The 27409-nt window shown below is 37.3% G+C and overlaps 1 long non-coding RNA gene and 1 other non-coding gene across 2 annotated transcripts in view; both read left to right on the top strand.

Annotated features, from left to right (window-relative positions):
- The first annotated feature begins 1404 nt into the window (after positions 1-1404).
- LOC111525768 lies at positions 1405-1591 on the top strand. The gene has a single exon (XR_002726190.2).
- A 17618-nt stretch (positions 1592-19209) lies between these two features.
- Positions 19210-27409, top strand: part of LOC116418739 — a 16526-nt gene continuing 8326 nt past the window's right edge. The window contains exon 1 of the long non-coding RNA XR_004228876.1: positions 19210-19620. This is a non-coding gene — a long non-coding RNA (uncharacterized LOC116418739). The remainder of the gene's footprint in view (positions 19621-27409) is intronic.

The raw sequence follows: 27409 nt of genomic DNA, 5'->3' as shown, positions 1-27409 counted from the left end.
GAAATCAGTGCTCAACCAGACATTGCCTAATATTGCAGACTGAACTGCTTACCACTACGTTGAGGAAGAGTGACCTTACAGCCAGGGTAGTTTTTCTGACCAAAGCCAGCTACGTCTGTTTTCTGCTTTGTTCCTTCCCCAAAAAGCCTGGAGCTAATTGTACAGTCACAATGTTTAATAATCCATAATGCTTAACACAATGACTTCCCATAGTAGATGCTTAACATGAGTGAATGGACAAATGAACATCCAGTTATAAATATAGAGAACTGGATGTTTAAAATATATATAGTCATATATACACACGTATATATATATGAAGTATATCTACTTACATATATAAGCATATATATGAACTATATGTGAAATATGTGTATACATATATATATATATATGTGAAGTAATGGGAACTGTGGTGAAAACCTTGTTTACAGTAGACAGCTATTCCTTGGGCCTAGTCATTTCTCGACACATGAGAACATGGGACCAGGAATACCAGAGTTTCCACCTTTTCAAGACAAACTGAACACTCAGACTTTTCTGTGAATTTTTTGATAGTTTGTCTGGAAGAAGCATGGTTCATGTCCAGTGCACCTGTACAGGATTCACGTATGGTTAAGTCAGATGTTAACAAGGGTAAAACATATAGGCCGGTTATCTCTCTGTGAGTTTTAGTGCTAGCTGAGTGTCACTATTTCTGGAAAGAAGGGACAGCAGCAAAAATTCCATGTATGGGAGTTATCATGATAGAAACCAGCTTGGTTCTTTTGATACTCTGCCACTGTTCTTTTCAGCTGATGATATGCCACTGCCAAAACAAGAAGATCTAGAAAATGAGCGACTGGTGGTATTAGCAATCTGAGACAGATGATTTGAGTGATGTTGATTGAAGAATAACTGTGCTCTAATAAGGAGATTATGATGATTCCTTTATTGTCTCCTGCCAATGCTTTATTAGAAGAAGAGCCTGGCACAATATGGGCCCAATAAACACTTGCTGAATGCATGAATGAATGAATGAACAAATATATTGTTCTATATTTATGGACATATTTAGAAAAGAGTTCAGTGTTTTTTTTCTGTGAAAATTTTCCTTAATCAAAAGAGCCTTACCTGGTACAGTGAAGACATTATGCTAAGTGAAATAAATCAAACACAGAAGGACAAATATTGTATGATTTCACTTACATAAAGTACTTAGAATAACCACATTTATAGAAACAAAAAATAGAATGGCAATTACCAGGGAGTGGGAGTGTCGGTAATGGGGAGTTGTTGTGTAATGGGTAGAGTTTCAGTTTGGGAAGATGAGAACAGTCTAGTGATGGATAGCGGTGATGTATGCACAAAAAATGTGAATACACTTAATCCTACTGAATTGTACACTTAAAAGTGGTAAAAATGATGGCCTTGGGAAAGACTCCTGTGTTGTTGAACCTGCTCAGTTGTGGGTGTAGCCTTGCACCAGGCAGCCCAACCCTGCCCTAAAGTAAATTTCCAGGAAAAGTCTTTCCTGGGTTGTGAATCTGCAGTAACAGGTGTGAACATCCTAGCCGCAGTTTGATGATCATGGATGAAACTGCAAACAGGACAAAAACAAACAAAAACAAACAAACTATAAATAAATAAAATGGTTAAAATGGTAAATTGTATGTCATGTATATTTTGCCACAATAAAGAAGTGAATTATTCATATTTGTGATCTGCATTTCTGGTTTAAATGGGGTTTTGGTCAGGTTCCTTTTTGCCTTTACCCTACTTCTGCCCAAATTAATTTTTCTATCCCCTGTGTATTTGTACACACATAAAAATGATGTGTGTGTGTGTGTGTGTGTGTGTGAGAGAGAGAGAGAGAGTTTGTGTGGGCACTTAGATAATCCAGAGACTGAAATACATGGGAGAAATATATATTAATCTCTTTGCAATTTCACAGCTTGGTCTTTAGAGAGTCTTATTTCTCCAAATATGCTTTGTTCTAGTTCTTCATAGTTTTTAATTTATTTTTTGCTTTTTTTTTTTTTGTTTGTTTTTTGAGACAGAGTCTTGCTCTGTTGCCCAGGCTGGAGTGCAGTGGCTCTGTCTCTCCTCATTGCAGCCTCTGCCTCCTAGGTTCAAGCGATTCTCATGCTTCAGCCTCCCAAGTAGCTGAGGTTACAGGTATATACCACCACATCTAGCTACTTTTTGTGTTTTTAGTAGGGACAGGGTTTCACCATGTTGCCCAGGCTGGTATCAAACTCCTGGTCTCAAGTGATTCGCCTGTTTGGACCTCCTAAAGTGCTGGGATTACAGGTGTGAGCCACTGCAGCTGGCCTAGCTTTAGATAGCTTTAAATATTGATGTCATGTGGCAATTACCATGGAATGGATATTGTCTATTGGGGTTTGTTTACTGGAAGTACTGCTTCTGACTTTCAGAAGAATATGAGAAAAAAAGCATGATGTCCACCTCTCTTTCTCCAACTTCATTTCTAATCACTCCACTTAAGTCCTATATAACTTCATGCCTAGACAATTATATTAGTGTTCTACTTTTAACTCTTAGCTCATTCAGTGTTTACTGCACTATTCAATCATATTGATTTTCTGAAACATAACCTTTTCCTAATAAATGACTTTATTTCCTATTTCACAAAGGTTATATGAAGCATGGGTGCTCTTAACTTCCTGCCCTTCCCCTACTTCTGTATACTTCTATAAACATCTCTACATGCTGTGACCTTGCCTGCTTTCCCTGTTCCAGAAGGAGAATTTCACACTCCTACTTCCTAGCAAAGGCTAATCCAGCCACCTGTGTTCCGACTTTCATTCCCTCCCACCTTCTCCAAGACCTACAGCTATCAGCTGTCTCTTTTCTTTCCTGTGTCTTTAGCTTCTTCCTCTCTTTCAGCTCCTTCTCTCTAGCCTATAAACAAGCTCCAGTCTTTTGCAGCTTGCAAAACAAGCAGTGCTTTTCCCACCATCCTGAATTTCTCCTTCTATTCATTCTTAAGCCTCTTGAAAGATTGAGGTCTGTTCACTTTCTCCACTTTCTTTCCACTCTTACAGTCTCCTGCCACCCCTCAACTGAAACTGCTCTATGAATATTACCCATGGCTGCTTAGGCGCCACATCCAGTAGGCAGTTTTCATTATTTATTTATCCAACCTGCTTGCAGTTTTGACAATGTTGACCTTTAAAATCATTCTTTCCTTGGCTTCCAGGGAACCACTTCTCTTAATTCTATAATTGTTCCTTCTCCCTTTTCCTCTGTCTACCCTCAACTATTGTGCATCCTATTTTGCCCTTTGGAGTCCCTTCTCAGCCTGCACAGAGGTGACAATTCCAGGCCAATGGCATCACCATAGGCTAGTGACTCCAAAATCTCTCCCTTAGCCTCCGCATTCTCCCATTTTCTAAACTCAGTTGCAAACTGAACATGTCCACCTGGATGTGCAGTTTAATTCCCTTTATGCTGATCTACCCACCAACCTCTGCTTTCCATAGCTTGGTACCTGGCTATCAAGTGCCCATGCAGAAACATGGAAAAGATTCTATTGTCTTCCTTTTCTAAATAACTAATCCAATTAGGATTGTGTGCCGTGTGCATTTCACTAAAGTGTCTATTTAAGACTAGTTCCCTTATTTGTCTATCCTGCATGGCTCTTTAGCTATTTAGCTAATAGTTCTTTAACTATTCACTTCCTCAAATAAGTTGGCGCCATGTTAAGAATCTTATAAAATATTCTTTATTTACTATAAAACTTTCTATAGTAAATTCCAAATCTTTTTAAAGAACATCTGGAAATTTGGGCCAGAAACTTGATTTATTATAATTAAAATACAGCAATGAAATAGCACTTCACATCCATTAGGATGGCTATTTAAAAAAAAAAAAGAAAGAAAATAACAAGTGCTGGCAAGCACGTGGAGAAATAGGAACCCCTGTGTACTGCCAGTGGAAATGTAAAATGGTGCCGCCATTGTGGAATGCAAAATGGTGATTCCTCAAAAAATTTAACTTGGAATTATCATACGATTCAGTGATTCCACTTGTATGTCTATACACAAAAGAACTAAAAGTAAAGACTAGATCAGATATTTGTACACCAATATTTATAAGAGTATTATTCACAATAACTAAAAATGGAAATGACCCAAATAACAATGAATGGATAAATGGATCAGCAAAAGGTAGTATATACGTACATACAATGCAATATTTTGGGCTTTCAGAAAATTAACATTCTGATAATACTACAACATGGATGAATCTTGAGGATATTATGCTAAGTGAAATAAGCCAGACACAAAGGACAAATGTGATTCCACTTATCTGAAGTACCTAGAATAGTCAAATTCATAGAAACAGAAAGTAGAAATAGTGGCTTCCAGGAGGTGGGGGGAAGGGATAACAAGGAGCTATTTTTTACTGAGTATATTCTATTTGGGATGATAACAAATGTCTTGGAGGTGAATACTGGTGATATTTGCACAACAACATGAATGTATGTAACACTGTTGAATTGTACACAAAAAAATGGTTAACATGGTAAATTTTATGTTATGAACCTTTTCCTACAATTAAAAACATTAAAAAATATATAGAGAATTTTTTGAAACTTTCATTTATTTAGCGTTCTGGAAGAATTTACTCTGTCCTAAATGACACAAAGGAATGGGAACTAACTGAAGCACATGATCTCTTGGCAAAATCAGAGATGTCAATGGGCAATTTGAAACCTCTGAGTGAAAAGAAATAGAGAGCATCTATAGATGTGAGGGTGATCTGCTGCAAAACCTGTCCTTCTAGTGATTGCAGAAATCCCTTCTTTCCTTGTCTGTTTGCATCTCCCCAGATGTTTGGCAGTGGAGTGTGAGTGTCTCCGCTTGAATTGAACTCTTCCTACTTCTGTGAAAGGAAACCATGAATACAGTGCACCCAATAACAAAATAGAACTATTCCTAGGAAAAAGAAATTTTAAAATACATAAATTTGTAGAGTAATTATAAAGCAATCCAAAGGCTGAATAACAGACAAAAGCAACTCAAGATCAGAACAAAGCTTTGGGAGGTCTAACAGGGAAATATGTGCATCATTGTTAAGTGGCAAAGTAAATACAGCATGAAAACCCAAAACTGCTTATCTGTGTGGTTTTCATAGTGTCAGTATACATACAGAGTTGGTCTGACTGCACTGAAAGCCAATAAAGGTCATGGAAGTAAAAACAAAAGTCAGACCGTCTGTGTGAAACTTTGGCAAGCAAATGCCAAGTTTCTTCAACATTTTCTCAGTTCTGAAGAAGTGAGCGAGAGGTGGCAGTAATGGTCTTTCTCTTTCTCTCTCTGTCTCCCCCCTCTCTCCCTCTCTCTCTCAATTGTAAATTAAAGTATTATTTTCTTTGTGGCCCCACAAATAGAATTCAATATTACAGTGAAGGTTACCAATGAAAGAGATGATCTGTTCCTTTTAATATCTATTTATTTTCATGCATATTGCACCATAAACTGAGAACTTTGTCCTTTTAAATTGACCTGCTTTGGGGAAAAAATACACACTCCCTTAGAAAAGACCTCCTCCTTGTCAAATCAAAATTGCTTCAGATCAGTGAAGACCACAGGAATACTCACCACATCCACATAGAATCAGGATGCCAGAAATAGCAGATCACATGTTTTTCTTTAGTTGTGCAACACAGCTTTTGAGTACAGATCAGGAAGCTGCTAAAATGTTAGGTAGATATGGGTGACAAATTATATGGGTTGAAAAAGTAGCTATACTCAGTGGGATGAACATGCCTAGGTATTTACATTTACTCAGCAACTGGGTACTGGAGATAGTGTTTTGTTTTGTTTTGCAGGGGAGTGGAAAAGTATGGAAAGGAAGCAATATGTCAATTCTACAAGCATTTACAGAATGATTACTATATGTGGGACACTATGCTAGGTACAGTTGTGAGTTACTTAAAGCTCAACAAGTGTTGAGTAATTTCCCGCAAGGTCTCATTGCTAATAAATAACAGAACATAGGCCTTTGTAATTCTAAAGTCCATGTTTTTAACCTCTATTCTATGTTACCGCTCAATTACATTTGTTAAAAGGGCAAGGTTCTGCATTATATGTTCTTCTATCTGGACTCCCCCTGTGACACCTGGATCAGTCTTCCCCAGTAGTTTCCCTTTCCTCAGTCCTCTTCTATGAACCAAGACATTCAAGAGGTCTTACTCATTGACCCTAAGTTCCATGTACCTCTGTTGCTACTACAACTACCATTGCTACAGTTAATAGCACTAGTTCTGTTACAATGTTACTGTTACTAACTGTGAGAATTGATAAAATTCATTGAGTACTTACTATATGGATGGAACTCTGATAAGAATTTTGCACTTGATCTTAGCCAAAAGTCCAAGAAGTGATTGCTAGGGATTTTGTAAACCTTATTTCATGTAACACTTTCAATGGTAGTTGGAGGTGCATGCGCTGGAAATAGACTTTTCTGGGGTTAGGTGCTAGCCTCTTTATTCCTTAGCTGTGTGACCATGGGCAAGTTGTTTAACTTTCTGGACTTTTGATTTCCTCATCTATAGAAATGGAAATAATAAAAATATCTGTCTAAGAGAAGTTTGGAGAAAATTATATAATGTAATTTAAAGAAATGGCTAGTATGCTTGATAAATATTGGCTATAAGTTGTCATCACTATTAATAAAAATACTATTAATATTTTCATCCATTGGTAACATCCCTGCCATCTTCATACTGCCCATCTATGAAGAATTTTACATTGGTTTATGTTTTATAACTTTTTTTTTTTTTATTTCAGTTCCCTGTCTGAAACCCTATTTTGATCCTCCGTCCAATTGTCTGGATTCTTAGCCTTCTGTTTTATTCCAGGGGACTGGATATTGTCCCTAACTGCTGCTCAGCCTCTGGCTGGGTTACTGCACATCACCCGCTTCTGCCTAACATCTCACATAAGGTAGAGCATGTGTCATTATAGTTACAGAGGATTCAAAGATGAAAAGAAATAGTCCTGTCCTAAAACAACTTATAATCTTTAAAAAATAGAAACTATCATATCAGACATAACTTATAACTCTCCTTGGATACCAGTGGCCTTGCCTCTGCTGCCTCCCAGGCCATTAGCTTCTCCTTGGAAGCCTCTGAGGTACACTTACTTTATTCCTCATGCAGTTCTGCTGAATGGAGCCAACTAATTGCTTCTCCAAGAGTATCGGCCCTCCACCGTGGTTGCCACCGTGCAACCAGGTAACCAGCCATATGCCCAGAGTCTCTGGCTACTTCTGCCACTTATAGGTTCAGATGAAACACTTCACCACAGGGCATGGTTTTTGGCTTCCTGATCAGCCAGATATTATATCTGGAAGTACAGGAAAATTAACTCCCTGTGGGATCAATTTGAGTCAAAGAAGGGAAGCAAATAATAATTCTCTCTCCTCTCTCCCTTCCAACCACAGTTTTCCAGGGTGGCTGAGCAATAAGCGTAGCAAGAGATTCAGTCTCTCTGTGGCTTATTTCAAAGCAGTGGCTAGCATGATAACCTTCTATTACTTCTCATCCTTCCCAGACTCACTTCCTTTTCCCTCACTCTCACTGCCCTGGGATTGCATCTTCCATACAAAGTTTAATCATTTAATCCATGCCTCAGGGTCTGTTTCCTAGGGAACTCAGGCTAAGAAAAACACGAGTAGAACTATTAGGCACATTCTGATAACCTCCCTAATAGGGTTACTAGAAGCACTTTGGGAACCTGGAGGAGGAAGAGAAGATTAATTTAGCTGGATTTTAATACGAAGAATGGTTAATATTTACCTCTTGCTAAATGCCAGTCGCTATCTAATGAGCTTCACATGTATTATTATTTTCCTCATTTTACATATGAGTAAACCAAAGAGCATAGCAAAGTTAAATAACTTACTCCAGGTCATACAGCCTACTGGTAGAGGTTAGGATTCAAATTTTACCATAAAGCCAATGCTCTTAATTGCTAGTCTTTGAAAAAGTTACGCAAAATGCAATGAGGGGCCGGGCTTGGTGGCTCATGCTTATAATCCCAGCACTTAAGGAGACTGAAGTGGACTGATCCTTTGGGTCTAGGAGTTCAAGACCAGCCTGGGTAACATGGTGAAACCCAGTCTCTATTTAGAAAGTTTTAAAAAAAGGCAGTGAGGGAAGATGATCAAGTCGAATGGACTCTGGAGCTCCAAAATTTGAAACTGGTGAGTCAAAGAATGAAGGAAGAGTCATTAGGCTTAAGATAAGAGAAGATATGGAATAAGGAGAGATCCTTATGTATCCTGGTGTTCTTTATGATCATTCCTCTTCACACAGACACCTCTCACCACACCTTTCCCCTTCTCCAACACACAACACACTAATATAACTGAACAGTTTTGTCTTCAGGGTTAGCATGTAACCCCATGTTTCCCTCCCACTAACTGTTTGCCTAAAAGGAAAAAAAAACATACACTTCGTAGATAAATCCTCTCATTCCACACTTAGAGATAAGGAGCTTCTAAAAGCAAATATCAGACTTCGTTTTAGCCATAAATGATGTTATCAAACTCTTTCCTGTTTTGATGGAGGGGGATAGTTAGAAGGCAAGAAAGCCCTGGGTCCCTGGAAGGGGACAGAACATTCTGTAGGCAGGAAAGATGGCCTTACTATTTATACAATTTATTCATGGCTCTTCATGGTTCATCTTCATCTGAGAACAAGCAAGAAAGAGCTAGTCATAGCAGTCTTGTGGGGCCATGCTTTGACAAATCATCATGGAAACCATTATCAGATAAGAAACATAAGCAGAGATCTAATCCATGGTAGGATATTTATAAAAAATGGACAGAATTCTGTTTGGAATGTCAACTGTTTTAAACATGGGAATTGTAATCAGGTGCTGGGTATTATGAAACGTAATGACTGTTATAGTTCAAATTTAGTTTCAACAAATGTTTTTACAAGAAAATCCTCTATAGAAATACAACGTTTCTAAGCTTAATCTTGGAACAATAGACAATTTCGTTAAAATCATATTTGTTATATTTTATCAGTCAATAATGGATATGACTATAGAATTCATTTTATAAGGCATACCCTATACATGTGTGAGGTGCCAGTGAGGAAGATCAATAGGAAGTGGCAATATTTGAAGTAAAAAATTACAGTTCTCTGAAATGCCCAAGCATAGCTTTTAAAATAAAATTTCCCATGTGTCTTAGCCTATTTAGACTACTATAACAAAATGCCTTAGACAGGGTAATTTATAAACAACAGAAATTTGTTGCTCATGGTTCTGGAAACTGTGAAGTTCAAAATCAAGACACCAGCAGATTCAGTGTCTGGTGATGGCTTTAGGGATGACACATTGTTCTTGTGTCCTCACATGGCAGAGGAGACAGAAGGAGTAAATAGTCTGCCTCAAGCCCTTTATAGGGGTACTAATTCCATTCATAAGGGTGAGTCTCCTCCAAGGCCCCCCCTCAATACCATCACCTTGATGGTTAGGTTTCAACATCTGAATTTTGGAGGGATACAAACATTCAGACCATAGCATCATATACATTAATTTTTTAAAAAAATTTTCCTCAATTTTGCTTCGTGTCCCTGTGTGTTTGACATTCCTAGTCGTATCACCATTCTGAACAAGGACAGCAACTTATTAGTGTTGTTACCTAAGCTTGTGCATTTTGTAGTTGTTCAATACCATAAGGATCCCCATGCTAATGAATCCTTTTAATTACATCAGATTTTGCAAACATTTGTATATTTGTTTAGCTAAATTTAGTTAACTTTAGTTAACCAGTCAGGGAGACAGCACTGATGCACTTCCCTGCACTGTATGACTGTCTTCCATGAGACAAGAGAAATCTATTTCATGATGGTTAAAAGCTCCCCATGGCCCCACAAGCTAATTAAAATAAATTAGAGTCGTGCTTAGTAGCAATAGAAAATTAATATTTAATTTAAAATAACTAGTTTTAAATTACATTTTTGTGTGTTTTCCACAGTTCATTAAAATCATTTTTATATCAAATTTGAGTAACATAAAATGTTAGCTTCTCTATTTCCACTGTAAAATAATTATCATGAGTGATTCTGGTGCAGTGTCTCATGCCTGCAATCCCAGCACTTTGGGGGGCTGAGGCGGGTTGATCACTTGAGGTCAGGAGTTCAAGACCAGCCTTGTCAACATGGCAAAACTTCTTCTCTACTCAGAGTACAAAGATTAGTTGCTCATGGTGGTGAACACCTGTAATCCCAGCTATTTGGGAGGCTGAGGCATGAGAATTGTTTGAACCTGGGAGGTAGAGGTTGCAGTGAGCCGAGATTGCACCACTAAGCTCCATCCAGGGTGATAGAGTGAGCCTCTATCTACAAAAAAAAAAAAAAAAAAATTATCACGGCCTGGGTCCAGTGGCTCACACCTGTAATCTCAGCACTTTGGGAGATGAAGGAGGGAGGATCACTTGAGGCCAGGAATTTGAGTGCAGCCAGAGTAACAGTAGTGAGAGCCTGTTTCTACAAAAAATTAAAAAATTAGCTAGATGTGGAGGTGCACACCTGTAGTCCTAGCTTCTCAGGAGTCTGAGGCAGAAACCCCACTTGAGCCCAGGAGTTCGAAGCTGCAGTAAGCTATCATTGTGCTACTGCACTCCAGCCTGGGTGACAGAGCCCGACCCTGTCTCTAAAATAAATAAATAAATAAATAAATAAATAAATAAATAAATAAATAAATAAAAATCAGCACAAATTTAGTGGCTTAAAATAATTCAAATTTCTTATCTCACAGTTCTACAGACCAGAATTCCAGTATGAGTTCCTTCCTGTTGGCTCTAGAAGAAAATCACTTCCTCGCTCATTCAGGTGTTAACAGAATCCAGTTCCATGTGGCTGAAGGACTGAGATCCTCATTTTCTTCCTGATAGTGAACTGAGGGCCATTACTGTGGCCATTTAGAGGCCACTGTAGTCCCTGATTCATGGCCTCCTTCCACCCTAAAAGCCAGGCATGTTGGGTTGAGTCTTTGTTGCATCTCTTTCTGACCACAGCAAGAAAAATGTTCTCTGCTTTAAAAAATGCATGTAGTTCGATTGGACTCACCTGGGTTGTTCAGGCTATTCCGGACAGATAATCTGAAGGCCCATAACCTTAATCACGTCTGTAAATTCCCTTTTGCCATGTAAGATGACATATTCACAAGTTCCAGAGACTGGGACAGGGCCATCTTTGGGGGCCGTTATTCTGTCTACCACACATGAAGAAGCACGTGGGTGGTGGAGGGAAGAAAAATTATCTAAGAAAAAACTATGTTTTACACATTTTTTTTCCCAGAACATGTCTCCCAAACCTTGTCCCTGTAAGTGGTTTATAACTCTTGAAATGTCACGCTTACTGGTTTACAGTGCATAATTTAATGGTTTACAGAGCAGAAGACATCCGTCATGAAGCATGACACACTGGCACTGGTTTCTTTTGTTAGAAGGTCTGTTGGCCTCTCCTTTTTAGGGTATTACGCCAACCAGCATCAAGAGCCTCCTGACTTTCTGACCTCATGGTCTGATATCTGGATCTTACAAACTGCTCTAAATGTTCAAGGTGAACTGTGGCAGCTCTCCAGAAGTATATAGCCTTTCTGGAGAATCTACTCCAAACAACAGGACATGCTAATTGTGGATCTCTCTAGAGGATCAAAGTTACTTTTAGGTGAACTCCAATGAGGATCTGATTTAATCCAGTTATATCTAATAGTCTGACCAGCAGACTTTTCCGGTGGTCTTTTTTTTTTTTATGTGGGTCTGGACCATCGATTTAAGTTACTAGACTATTGCAGTAGCTTTTTAATTCATCTCCCTGCTTCCGGTCTCTCCCCACAATATCTTATCCTCTATATTATCAGAACAGTGGGAATTCTCAACTTTTTAGTGTTTAACATCCCTGAGGAATCCACTACCCTTCCATTAGTCACAGTGCCTCATAATGGCAGTACTTCTCTACACAAAGTCTGTAGTTTATAAAAGAATCCTAGATGATTCTGAGCCCCCATTACTCACCGCCAAATAATTCTGCAACCTCCTTTTTACATACTTTAAGGGGGCATAGGATCATCATCATCATAAAATTTTTTGCCTGTAATCCCAGAGACTTGGGAGGCAGAGGCGGGAGGATCACTTGAGCCCAGGAGTTTGAGGCTGCAGTGAGCCGTCATCACGCCACTGCACTCTAGCCTGGGCAACAGAGTAAGACTCTGTCTCTTAAAAAGTAACATAAATAATAATAAACCTTTTTATTGTCATTACAATAACACACACTTCTTACCATGTGCCAGATATTGTTGTAGGTGCTTTATGTATGTTAATTACTTTAATCTGTGTTAAGTGCTCTTATTAAACCAATGTTACAGATGAGAGAAATGAGGTTAAGTGACTTGTCCATAGTCATATAATTAAATTAATAAGTGAGGGACCTGTGATATAAACTCAGATTCCGTACTCTCAACCACTAAGCCAAACTATAACCCAGCACCCTCTGTTAAGAATCCGGGATTATCTATTTGCTAAAACATAAATATTATCATACCTCTACTTTTCAAAACTTTACAGATTTTATTTATTTATATTTTATTTTATTTTATTTTATTTTATTTTATTTTAATTTATTTTGAGTCGTAGTCTCACTCTGTCGCCCAGGCTGGAGTGCATTGGTGCAAACTTTACTCACTGCAACCTGCACCTTCTGGGTTCAAGTGATTCGCTTGACTCAGCCTCCCAAGTAGCTGGGATTACAGACATGCACCAACACGCCTGGCTAATTTTTGTATTTTTAGTAGAGACAGGGTTTCGCCATGTTAGTCAAGCTGACCTCAGGTGATCTGTGTGCCTCGGCCTCCCAGAGTGCTGGGATTACAGGCATGAACCACTACACCCAGCCTAAAGATTTCAGCATAGCGTTCAAGACTCTTTATTATCCATATCCAACCTCAAAACTGACCCTAATGATTTCATTCTAGTATCCCATCACATTTGCTTCCATTCCGTAAACATGGATTGGGTGTTTTGATCTAGGTAGGAAGGGTATAAAGATCCTACAAGGTACATCAGAGAAACAAAGAAATAATGATCAGAAATAGAGAAGGGGATTTACTTATTGAGGTTTTATGTGTCAGGCACTGTGCTGTTCCATGTATTTACTCCTTACAGTTGGGATAGCAGTGGTACAACTGGGATTTAGACTCTGGCCTGTCTCCAAAGCTCATGGTTTTTCCATGATACCAGAGGTTTTTAAAATTTTTCTTTCCTGTCAAGTAACTTATTATTGAAATGGAAATAAGCCAAATAGATGACAGCAGAACTTCTCTGATTAATCAGATGTGAAGTGCAGAACCCCGACCTACCTCCACCCCCAGGTCTCTGACAGGACACCACAGAGCTCTATTTGGAAACCATGCATGCCACAGTGCTGCTTTTCTTTGATTTGGCCTTTTAATAATGTACAAAGTGCAATAGTGTAAATAGTGTAGGGTGTGTAATGCATTTTGGGAACTAAAAAATAAAAGCAGGAACCAGAACTAAATTTTATAAAAGAAAAGTAATTTCCACAGAGAAGGTTACATTTGACCTGTGTCTTAAAAATGGGTAGGGGTTTTCCAATAGGAGAATGAAGTATGAACTCTTGAGGCAGACACAGCAATATAAACACCCTGACCACGTTTGGCATTCTCATATTTCATTGCCTTTAAAAACAAAAATGGAAACTTGGTGCCTGGACAGTATAATGTGGTCATAAGAGACTAGGTTGGAAGACAGGGCACTGGAACTAGACATACTGGACTAGCTACTTCAGTGCCTCGTTCTTCATCTTTTCATGTATGAATTCAGAGGATCTCACTAGGGACCAATAAAAGCTCCTTCAAGCCATAGAAACATCATTCTGTAGATCATGTACAATTTCTTTTCTGCTGTCTTATCTGCAAATGTAGAAGAAAAACTATTACAAGTGTCATGATTAAGAGCTGGGGTATTGTTACTCACTTGCTTTATGATTCAGAGCAAGGTTCTTAACTACACTATGCTTGAATTACCCTAGTTGACTACATAAGGTTGTTGGAAAAAGTATGCTAATGGACATAAAGTACATTGCCTGCTGTATATCAAGGGTTTAATAAGTGTTAACTATAATTATATATGTGTGTGCACATAATGCATATGTACATCTACATGGGTAGAAATTTTAAAGGATTCACAGGGTATACAGAATATGTAGACTTCAAAAATGCAATAAAACAAGAAAAGTATCTTTGTAATCTTAACTGGAAGTAAGTGTTTCCAACATTAAAAGCTGGACTTTTTGTTTTTAAAAAAATATTAAATTTTTTTTAATTGGCAAATAACGATTGTACATATTTGGAGAATACATAGCGATGTTTGGATCCATATAATGTATCGTGATCAGATGAGAGTAATTAGCGTATCTGTAATCTCACACATTTATCATTTCTTTGTGTTGGGAACATTCAATATTATCCTTCTAGCTATTTGAAACTATACATTATTGTAAATTATAGTCATCCCACAGTGATATAGAACACTAGGGTTTATTCCTCCTATCTAGCTGTAATTTTGTATCCCTTAACAAATCTCTCCCTGTTCTTCCCATTCTCTTACCTTCCCAGACTCTAATATCGCCTGCTCTACTATTTACTAAAAAAAAAAAGTGGACTTTTACTTATTCCTTTGACTTTAGGTCAAAAAAGTGAAGGAATTGCATCTTCTTATCTGTCCTTTTGGTCCTTAGAAAGACTTATTTTCTTTATTATAGTTTATTTTCTAGATAGAAATAATCTATCTAAATTCTAAAACTCCATATTTAAATGTCTGTTTTGGTTTAATTCAACAAGAAAAATAAGGATAATAGCTCTCATGTTTAATATCCATGTGTGTCAAGCAATTTTAGACACTTTACTCAGATAATCTCATGTATCCTCACAACAATTTTATGAAATAAAGATTCTTATTCCCATTTTACAAATGAGCAAATAGAGGCAAAGAGGATTAAAGATTCTGCCCAGGTCTTGTGACTAAGAATTGCAGAGCCAGAATTCTGTCCCAAGTCCTGCCTTGCTGGTCACGTTTGGCTTTCCCACCTGCAGTGCAGGACCCAAGCTGCTTTCTGAGGAGAGCGGGGAGCTGCCCTGAGATCAACACTTGGTCCTGTTCTATCAGTACTTACGAAAAATAGCTAATGATCTAAATTCTCTAGGTACCCGAATGTCCTTCAACAGATGGAAGAGTAAACTGAATGTGGCATATCCACACAATAGAGTATTTTTTGGCCATAAAAAGGAATACAGTACTGTGCTAATACATGCTACAACTTGGATGGACCTTGAAAACATTATGCCAAGTGAAAGAAGTCAATCAAAAAATACCACGTAATGTATGGTTCCATTCATATCAAAGTCCAGAACAGAGAAATCTATAGAGACTAAGATGATTGCTTAGAGATAGGAGGGCAGGGAACAACGCAGTAATAGCTAAAGAGGATGGAATTTCTTTCTGAGTTGATAAAACTGTTCTAAAATTGACAGTGTTGACGGTGACACATATCTGGGAATATACTAAAAGCCATTGTATGGTATGTTTTAAATGGGTGAATTATATGGGATATGAATTATATCTCCACACAATTGTTTTGTTGTTGTTGTTGTTGTTGTTGTTGTTGTTGTTTTTTGAGACAGAGTCTCACTCTGTTGCCCAGGCTGGAGTGCAGGGCACGATCTCGACTCACTGCAAGCTCCGCCACCCGGGTTCACTCCATTCTCCTGTCTCAGCCTCCCGAATAGCTGGAACCACAAGTGCCCACCACCACGCCCGGCTAATTTTTTGTATTTTTAGTAGAGACGGGGTTTCACCACGTTAGCCAGGGTGGTCTCGATCTCCTGACCTCATGATCCGCCTCTCAAAGTGCTGGGATTACAGGCGTGAGCCACCGCGCTCGACCAACACAATTGTTTCTAAGAAATTATCTGGGGACTTTTAAAAAATGCTGATTCCTGGCTTTGCATCACCCCACCCACACCTCCATCTCAACTCCTACCTCTGAGTTTCCAATTCAATAAATCTGGGCTGATTCTCTGGAAATGTGTATTTTATCAAAGGTGCCTCCAGTCATTCTTGTGATAATGCATGTTTGGCTGTTACTGCTCCAGAAATGGGTTGGGCTGGCCAAGAACTAACCCAGAAGTAGGCCAAACGTGTTGAAACCCGGAATTCCTGGGTGGACATGGCTCTTTTTAACTGGCATGATTTTCAGGGTGGCTGGTGGAATACCAAAGTCACTGAATATCAAATTTCACAAAGTTGGCTTGGGCACTTATTTTCCCCAAGAGTAAAGCAGTGTCCAGTAAAATCTGGAAGAGTATTGTTTTACTGGAACATCTTGAGATTTCTGTTGAGCAAGCTTTTTCCTTTTTGCATAATTTTGGTGATCCTCTTTGCTCCATTGTAAATGAGTTCCCCAAATTCTTCTTCAGTTGATTTTCTATATGGCAAGTTAATAAAGTATCTTATTTCTGAGAGGTGGAGATGAATGAAAAAAATAACTTAATAGAGGAGAAAGCACATCAACTCTAGGAGAAGGAATTATACTGAGAAAGAAGTAATAACAAAAGTTTAGTGTCTGAAATTTTACATTTGAATGACAGATTGGCTAAATGATCAGAAAATAGACTTAAGGAAATGACACTAAATTGGAAGGAGATGAAATAAAGGAGCTTCTAACTAATGTTTAACCATATTTCATGTTTATAAATATTAAATCAGGTACATTTCTGGGGTTTTTACTATTCAAATATAAAAATTTGGGCCCCTGAAGAGAGCAACACTACCTTTTATTATTCTAAAATTACAAATGCTTTTGAGTATTTCTAGAATGTGACATACGTTTTCTGACTAAACAGCATTACCTCTTAGTTAAGGTCCAATGCTACAATTTGACCCCTTCTGGCAAATTAAATATAATTATGCAAACTACTAGGATTTGGGCCTAATCTAATTAATACGGTACATATGAAGCAGATAACAATTTCCCTGGTGGAAAACTAGATTGTCTAATTTCGTGTTTGAAATGTGGTTTAGAAAAAACATTGTATTATGTAAGAAAGATTTCATTATCTTATATATTCTGTTTACTCAGCCCCATAATGGACATGTTTAGAAAAATAAAGCACAAACTGGAATCTTCAAATGATGACATCTCATTTCAGAAATTTAAAGTTACAAAATAAGATAATCCATGAAACTAGAAAAAGAATAATTTCATTTAGAGATGATTGCTTTTTCTCTAATAAAGTACAAACATAGCACTACTATAATTTTTCTCTTTATATAGCCATAAGCAGTACCAAATATGATTTAGTGGAGATAATTCTGTTCATTTAAACATAAAAGTTTAAGGGCTTAAAACTGACCTAGATTAAATGCATACCAATAAATTCCAATCACAAACTTTCTGGATGATATTTATAATCCTGAGATTGAGTGCATGCTTTTTAAAATGCCTGAATCCTATTAGCATTAATCAGTGCTGTATGTGTGCACTGAGCAGAAATCAAGAAAGAATTTTTTTTAATTCCTCTTACCAAGAAAACGAAAGAAACTATCTATTTCATATGGAAAAAAAAACAGGTCTTTTTTTGTTGCTTTTCTCATACGAAAGTGAATTCTATATGTAACTGAAGTCCTGGTTTAATAACATTGAATATTCTTTTTTCATCTAAAGGAAGTGCACAGGGTTTAGCGAGACAAGGAGCTTTCTCAGGCCTGTGTCATTTCCAAGTGTGTGAACACAGTCTTTGCTCATTTGTTCCTTAGCTCCTCGGGGAGACTGCCAACAAGCAGGCCAGCTCTCAAGCTGTATTGTGCAAAGATTTCTAGCCCACAGGAGTTGGATATTTTTTCCGCAGGTAAAAATGTCAACGTCACAAAGCTTTCTAACCACATGTTGGAGAGCAACAACTTTTAGAAAGCCGTAGCCTGTGTTTCTTACTTATTTTTAGCAGAGAAACATCAGTTTGGTGGATAAAGAGAAAAAGTTCTGTTGAGAATTCTAACGCTCTATTTTCTACTCTGCTTCTAAACCTATAATGACAAATATATTCCTGAGAAATAAAGCAGTAGAAGCAGTGTTTGTGTTGTGAGCTTATGTTTGTGTGCTATTGAACAAGCACAAGTTTAAGTGATGCTAGCAGCTATTTTCATTGTGCCAGGGATTCCCTACCCATGGGCTACATACCTCTGAGATGGGGAAGGCGGCACAGAGTTGTAGTAAAGAAGGGAGGAGGGGGCAATAATCCTCATGTTCATGTGGATTTTTAACCAGCTATTATTAAAAATGCAACCACTGTAATGTGATATGGAAGGGCCCTCAAATATTTTCTATTAAGCACAAAAATAAATGATCTCATATCTTAAATTTACTTCAGAATGATCTGAAGTAGGATGAGTGAGTAAAGCACAGACAAAATAAGGTGGATCATGAGATGATAATTGTTAAAGCTGGGTGATGGACACATGGAGTTTGTCACAGTCTCTAACTTACGATTTAAAAAAAAAATTTTTCAAAATAATACACTTAAAAATATTATGCTTAGAAAGGTCGGAGACCTCTGCTTTTATACTAAACTATCAAGTAATTTTGCTTAAACATTCTTGAACTGGGTACCCAATTGATAACAAATATGATAGCAGTCAAGTTATTAAAGCAAAGATTAAAGTGGGTTACTGAATGCTACGTAAGAGATACAATGTCAATATACTTACTATAGGACTACCAAGATCTAGTTTTTACACGTAATCTAATTTTTATCTCACACCAAATGCTGGAAAGGAACATAGCATTTGTGTACCCATAATGGGTTATAAGTTATATAGACTGAGAAAAGCCTGAAAATTAAAATGCATTTATCACAATTACCTGTTATGCCCTTTTTCCTTTCTCCCTCTCCTCCCCTGTCTCTATTTTGCTCTAATTCAGTGGTATTTACCTTAGTAAATAGTTTGAAGATAAAAAAGTTTGAAGATAATGACCTATTTCATAACTTAAGTGGCAAACACAAGTGAGAATACATCCTTTCGGGCTATTACTCACAACCATTTCGTCTGCGACAACTGTTCTACTTTTCTTTAGCCTTGGCAAGCTCTTCAGAACAACATTTCCTTCTTTTCATTCTTATGCAGGGTGATTGTTCGGTGCTGATACAACATTGACTTTTCCCATAATTTAGCTTAGAGTGTTTTACACTGGGGAGTTTCAATGTGTTTAAATTGTAAAACTTTTTCCAAGCATTTTTGTAGCAGAACTCCATGTCCCCGGCAAAGTTGTTTTCAATATTTTTTCTCCACGAATTTTCATGAAGGTTTAATTCCATTTTACCTTTGTCAATTTTCCCCAAAGATAAATTAAGACACGCAGAGAGATTGTCATTTCCTGTCTGAAGTCTCATTCCTGTGTACAATGGAGGTCTTTTTTATTTAGGCCTACGCCATTCCATCAGGGTAAGTAACTTTCTAATTAGTCATTAAGAGCAACTTCTGGGAAATTGTGATGCAATCCCACATGTCAGCCAGGTGAGTTACGCTGGGATCAAAGATTATGTGATCATATGTATGTGGGTTCCTTTGTCATATAAGTTATACTCTGGCTTATCACTGCATGATAACTTTACATCAACTTCCCACATTCTTATCTCTTGAATGATACGTACGGTGAGCTGACCAGTGGGTTTTAAGATGTAGTAGCAGAAGAATCCAACAGACTACTGTGGATATTTTAGCTGAGATAGGAATTTTTAGGTTGGTCATATTGGCTTTGGGGATGAATTGCCATGATTCTGGGCTCTCAAGGTACTGCTTTCTCCAATAGGTTTTGGAGACACTTTCAGAAACGTCTGCATTTCTTGTGAAAACACTAGAGATAGTGATGTGTTCCTGTAGCATAGTGGGCTTTAAATTTTCCTGCTCACGTACAGCCTAACAGAATTTAGAAAAATTTGGTGTGTCCCCCTTGCACATTGTTAACAGCTGAAAACTTTTCTTGTTAAGTTCAAATAGTCACAGAGGATGTGATTTCCCTGGTGGTGTAAATATTCCCCTTAAAGATACAACTGTTACATCACTTTTTAAGTAATAACTAATGTAATCTAAATATTATGGCAATTCAATACCCCTACTATCCATTTAAAAACACATTATACACATTATTAGGGTTTCTTTAATAGATATTTACATCATTTTTTCCCTTAAACTCGTTTCCATTCCACGTTGCCAAAGAATTTTCTTCCAATATAAGTTTATGCTTGAACAAATTGATGACCCTATGTTTCACTTCAATAAAAGGATTTACATAAATAAAAATTTATGTAAATTTGCTTCCCTGTAATCATAACACCCAAACTTCTAGAGGACTCACATTACAATTATTAGCAGTATATAATTGATCCAAATGATTTTAAACATTGACAACAAGAGTTAATGTAAGTAAACATTTACTTAAAAAGTAAATGTAATTTTACTAGAAATACATCTGTTAGTGAGATAAATGTGCAGGAAATTGGGCTTTTTAATTCTTAAAAATTCTGCTTCTTTTATTTTCTGTTGTTTTAGGACTTGTTTTGCTTGACAATCACTTTATGTGTATCTATTCATGAATAGTTACTGCTTATTGCTGGAATGAGATAATTTCAGCATTGATACAGTCCCTATTTTTTATTTTTATACATGCATGTATAAAAATACAGAGGTTGCAGTGAGCCAAGATCGTGCCACTGCACTCCAGCCTGGATGACAGAGTGAGATTCTGCCTCAAAATAATTAATAATAATAATAATAATAATAATTTGGAGATCTATCAGTGCACAACTTCATGAAGTCTCACACTTGGCTACTACTTCCTACTGCCTTTCTTCTAGAACCTCGTAAGTGAGAAACATACCTCAAAAATTTCACCAAGACCTCCCAGGCCCCATGCTACTCTTAGCCTGAATGCAGTTCGTTTCACTGCTTCTTCTCTGAGTAGCGCCAGTGGCCAGGTGGTCCACAAGCAACACATTCACAGACTGGCTCCTCTAACTGGAGAGGGGACCCTGCCCCAGCACAGAGCCATAGGTGCTTCTCAGTAACTAGATGAGTGGAAGCCAAGCCCCAGATGCTGTCGTACGGTAGTGTCACATTCCTCTGCCCTATCCTCATCTGTTAAATATGGATTACTATTAATAGCAACCTCTTAGGGTTAATTCAGTGTTGCACTGAGATGCTATATGTAAAACTTTAAAAGGTTACGTGAATGTTAGTAGCCCCATGTTGAGGATGTTTGAATATGATCTGTCCCAATCTTGTTGATCTCCTCATTAGATAAACTGGGTCTACTCATAGAACATGATGTTAAGACACATGCAAAAATGCGGCCCAGCCATTTGCACCTGCATTTTATTCTCTAGCCACTTGGTTTCCCAGCAAGGATCTCATTAACCACCTAGGTCCCCCTTGTTTAGATGAGCATTTGGACGCTGAGAGGTTGTAACCTCAGCAGTGTTTCCTTCAGGTAACCTTTGATGCTTTCCCTCTTGTTCCACACATTATGTGGTATTGGGCAGGAGACACTCCTATTTTCTTTCTTGGCCTCTTTTAAGCTGGACTAATCCCAGACAAGCCCTCACTGTAGACGGGGAATTGGATAAATATGAACACAACTGGAGATACAATGAAGAAGAGAATTCAAATAACTCAGACTGTTCACTAAATAAATCTAGATAAAATTAAGTACTTAAAATAACAAAGCTTAAGGGAAAGTGACAAAACAGATTTAACACGGTACACAGCTTTCTTTGGGGCAATAATGGTTTACTTTTATTTTTATAAAAATATCTATTAACAGTATTTACATAGTGAAAAATTAGACAAAGAATAAAATATTTAACAAAAGCTTTATTGTATTTTTTTCTGTTTTTCTTTCTTCAGTTTTCATTTTGAAAGCTTTCAATTTATTCATCAGAAGTTTGCCTCAAATCAATGCTACACAGCAACTGCTGAAGTAATTTGAGATATGTGGTATTAAGTTAAAAATTCCCCTCTAAACTTCATGTTCAATCAACTTTCACTGTGAAACAGGATTTGATGACATTTAATGCTGACTCTCTTGATAGAAAGGGTTGGGAAAAGGTCACTGAGTCAGCTGACATTTGCTGTGTACCCACTGAGAGTATGACACTGTAGTAAGTATTACTATGTAGTAAGTATCAAGTTTGAGGCACTTCATGGATCTGAAGGACTCCTCGAAAGTGAGCCTTATTAAATGAAAAAGAAACTTTTATATGCTTCCTACTCAAACTCTGGTGATTTTTTTCACCTTTGTTTGTACTTGGATCAGAGGGAGCTGTGACATCAAGGCAGTGATAAAGAAATAAGCCAGGGACATAAGGAATGGTATGATAGGAGAACACATGTAATTAAATATAGGTAGCTCCAAATTAACTAGTGCAGTGCTAAGAATCTTCTGAATGCTCAGTTAATATTTATTGATGAGGCCATTCACACACGTATGTCCTTTCTTTCCCCAAATCCCTTTGCAGGCAGCACACTGGAGGTTGTCTGGGCTCTGAAGTTCATCTTATAATATTCTCTCTGCATTAAAATAAATACACTCTGAGATCTGAGACAGTTCGAGAACTTTCAAACTCTTTTTTAACTTTTATAGTCCCCGTATAATTTAACTTTTCTAAAAGTTTATAGACATGTTCATTTTCTTTAATTTTTTTTCTTATTTCTTTGTTTGTTGTGGTAAATACACATCATGTAAAATTTACCATTTAACAATCTTTAAGTATATAATTCAGTGGCATTAAGTACATTCACAATATTGCATTGCTTTTTTTCTAGCTGAATAGGATTCTCAACGTCCCTGTGACAGAGATGAATGAAGTATCAGCTGAGAAACAATTGTAGTCAGCTTAAAGGACATTCTATAATCACAGAATACTCAGTAGGGGACACAAATACACATCACATAGCAATTGAGTAGATCCCAAATACCATCCAAGGAGGCAGGAAAGCCCCATGACTGTTGTGTAATGGGCAGCATCAGACTTTTGTTGGAACAGATTGTCTTATAGCAGGCCAATAAAAAATTGGCATTGCTGCATAATTAATGAACTGAAAAATGGATGAATGAGATTTCGCTCTAATTAATGTGCCCCTAATATCTGGCATGAAAGCAAAGCTGTATTAATTCGTAGAGTGGTTATTGTGTGTATATGATTGTGTGTGGATGTGGCGTGTCTGTCTGTAGGCATAGTTTGCCATATTTTATTTGCAGCCTGTTTCTTTCTCTGCTTTCATCCTTCTTCCTCATTCCCACCCTCTCATCACTCCTTTTGTTCTTCTCAGAACTGCCATTATGTTTTTATATGTGGATGCGGGAGAAGGATGACAGATTGAATGATTCAATTTTTAGATGGATGTCTGAGCATACATGAATTAATCAATATTTCATAATCTAGGTGATGAAAGCCCCTCCTTTTTTAAAGCACGAGGACATTATGCTTTGTGTGTGCAGCTTAACTACTATTAAGGTAAATGGAAATCAGGCAGGCAAAGCCCCTTTCTTGAGTTGATAGTGTGCACTAGTGTGCATCATTGTCAATTATACATCAACTCTTAATCACCTTGGGAGGGAGGAGAGGTAAATCCTGGAGGAGAGGTAAATCCTGCTGCTGAGCCAAAGCACTTCATGTAAGGATTATTGGCCAGCATTAGGATCTGAACTTAAAATCTTAATTCTTTATTTTCTTTCTAACTTATTCTTCTACTGTTAATTAAGTCAAATATTCCCCTAGGAAGTGAGTGAATGTGTGTGCTTGCAAATGGGGTGGGAAGGAGGTAAAAATAAAGAAACACTGAAGGCAAGAGGAAGAATATTTTTGCATTCATATTTTAGGACTAAAATGTGTAGCTCACTTTTCTAAAATCTTGAATCTGAATATTTGTCTGCATATATAATGTCTTCCATTAGGTGTATAGTTCTTGTATTTTTAGTTCCAGGCATGAAATAATCTCTATTGAAAGATTTACTCCTCATTTGGCTAGACATTTCTTCATTCAACAGATATTTATGAAATCTATTATTTGCCAGGTAGTAAGTGCTGCAGAGACAATTAAGCTTTTACCATCGAGGAGCTCCTTGACTACTGAGAAAAACTGACATATAAACAGGCATTTTAAAATGTACGAGAATTCAGCTTCCTAGAGCTCAAGTTCAAGCTCAAGACTGATGAAAGGAGAGGCTGGAGATCTAGGGAGAGACCATGCTGTGGAAAGCCAGTTCGGTGAAGATGCTGTAATGAACAATGGTTTGAAATAATAAAAATGGAGTTCACACTCCTGGACAGTTTAGCACAAGTCTTCCAGCCTGTGGCTGTACCTAGAGCACTGAGTCTTCTGCTAGATCTCCTGCATTTGCCTACATCCTGGAGAAGAGAGGGAGGAGTTAGGCCTGAGTCCACCCTGGAGTGGCACACATCAGTTCTTCCCATGGTGATCACATGGCCCAGTTTAGGCCTGAATTCTCAGCACAACAAGAAATAGTGTCCTCTTTCACTCTTAACAGTGTCTCGGTTTGGACAATAAATTATCTGATCACACTAATTTCTCCCATATTCTATGGGTAAGAGTTCAATCACCTGGTCACATCTAACTTCAAGGCATGCTGGGAAATCTATGTGATCAAGAGGAGAAGGCAACGGATATTGTAGAATGCAAGGCACTTTTCTGTTGCATGTGTCAAGGGGTTTAAAACTTTATTCTCCATATCCATTGCCTTTTGAACATGCTCACCTAAATATGAATATTTCTTTGAAGTCTTCCAGTGTATTTTGAAATTCATAGGGATCATGCATCCTGCTCCATATACATGTGTTTTTCTTAAAATAAAATAATGTACTTTCTTTCTTCAAAAATATTTACAAATAAGTAATGCCCCAAGAATATTTTCCATTCTTTGTGGAAGAAATTCTTTGCAGGTGTGTGCAAATCATGTATCTGCATATATAGAGATATCTAGAAGACTTCAATAAAATATGAATACATGCTTATTTCTGATGGCAGAATTGGCGATGACTTCCTTTTTCTCTGCATTTTTCCATACCATTTTGGAATTTTAAAATAGTTTTTATTAGTTTTATTAGTTACATTAGTTTTTATTTTAGTTTTTTTTCATTTTTATGAAGAGCCACCTCCTATAGCATTGGCTATATGAATATCCAACTTGGAACACACAGCACTGAACAAACCGTCAGGTAGAAGAATGACCTGGCCAGATTTTCATTTTAAATAGGACATTCTGACATCATTAGACTGGGAACAGGGAGACCAATCCAGACTGTTATAGGTATCTAGATAAAAGATGATAGAGTCTGATCTAGGTTGGTGATAGTAGGAATGTTTGGAAATTAAATCAGTAGATTTAAACCAAAAAAGAATTATTGATAAATTTGACTAGGTAAACACTAAAGGTTTTGCTTCTTCAAAACATCATAAAATTAAGTTTAAAAAGCAAGGGACAAACTGTAAAAAACACTTGTGAGATATGAATGATATGAAAGATGGGAAAGGTTGGCACCCTGAATATACTAAGAGCTCTTAACAATAAGAGAAAAGCATTCTAATATAAAAATGAACACAGCAATTTATCAAAGAATAAATATGGCTTCCAAAATGTTAAAACCTGACCAGAGATAAAAAAAATACTGGAAATAAAAATACAGTCTTCATTATCATATTAGTGAAGATAGTCACAGAATAAAGCACAGATATATGCACAAAGTATTCATCTTGGAACTGTTAAAAACAATGAAAATTGAGAAAATAATTCTTTCAATGAAAGGTTTGTTAATAAATTATTATAGATCCCCCTATTGGAATATTAGGTAATAATTAAAAGCTATTGCATAGATCTACAATATTGAAATAGAAAGTTGTTTGTGCATCACAATGCCTGTGACCTATTATTAAGTAAAAACTGGTTATCAAACTTCAAGCATAACATGCCAACTTTATGTAAAATTCTGTGTGTGTGTGTGTGTGTGTGTATGCAAAACATGTATCTGCATATATAGGGATACCTAGAAGACTTTCAATAAAATATTAAAACATGCTTATTTCTGGATGGTAGAATTGGAGATAGCTTTTCCTTTTTCTCTGTATTTTTCCATATCATTTTGGAATTTCAAAATGGACACCATGCACTATTTATATAATTTGTAAGTAAGTATACAAAGCCTTATTATTTGGGGAAAAAACAAAACCCAGTAGGTATTTTTACTCCAAGGGTGTAACAATTAAGGAGGACTTGGTGATTGATTGGTTACAGAGAGCAAATGCGAAGGATTGGGCAAGGATGACTTTCAATTCTCTCATTCTTTGTAATAATTCACTGGCACTGAATGAAAGACAGTTATCCTCTCTCCTATCCCTTTACCCTGTTGTCATTCTTTTTGCTTTGCAACTACTCATCCAGATTCTTCTCCTCCTAACTCTGTCCCTGGACTCCCTGAAATGCTTGTTCCAACTCTAACAGCCCCTCTACATCCATTACCTTATTTCAGAATGCTTTCTCTGTATGTTTTCCCTAACTGAATGGTGGAGGATTACAGATGAGACATTGGTGCTGGAAATGACTGATACAAATATTCTTATACCAGTACACGTTGTTTTGATGGCAGCATCCTATAATGAGGATCCCAACCTAGCATCAGAGAAGATGGGAGATGAACAAATTTAAGAGGGACACAGTACCAAGTAGACCTGTCTCAGGGTGTTCAAAGTAGCTGGGAGGTCCAGGGACAGGATAAACATTGCCAACAGATTGCAAAGTCTGCTAAGGAGAAAGGCAGCTCTCATACTTGTCTGAACTGATTGTTCAGGGCAGGAGAGGAGGCACAATAATGAAAGTAATGGCCAGTCCTAGTTAACAATCTACGAGGAACTGCCAACTCATTATTTTTCTTTATCACAGTTTGCTTTGCAAACCAACAGGCAAAAATACCAAGCTATTCATATACAAGCATAAATCCCATCTGTGTAAATATAAATACTAAACACAAGAGCTTTCCAATGATCAAGAAACATTAAAGATTGATGTCTGATATATGTCCACTTCTTGAATCTTATTCTTTAGGGCCACCAGTCCCCATACACCATCTTTGTCTTTTTGTCATCATTGAGATATTTGCCATTCGAGGCTAACTCATCCCAGTGTTCAAGAGCCATGCATTCTTCCTCTCCTCCTCCTCCTCCTCCTTCCTCCTTCTCCTCCTCCTCTTCTTCTTCTTCTTCTTCTTCTTCTTCTTCTTCTTCTTCTTCTTCT

This window comes from Piliocolobus tephrosceles, chromosome 1 (genome assembly GCF_002776525.5).
Source record: "Piliocolobus tephrosceles isolate RC106 chromosome 1, ASM277652v3, whole genome shotgun sequence".
Lineage (NCBI taxonomy): Eukaryota > Metazoa > Chordata > Mammalia > Primates > Cercopithecidae > Piliocolobus > Piliocolobus tephrosceles.
Note: the sequence above shows the minus strand (reverse complement) of the source record. Positions and strands in the feature narration are given on the sequence as shown.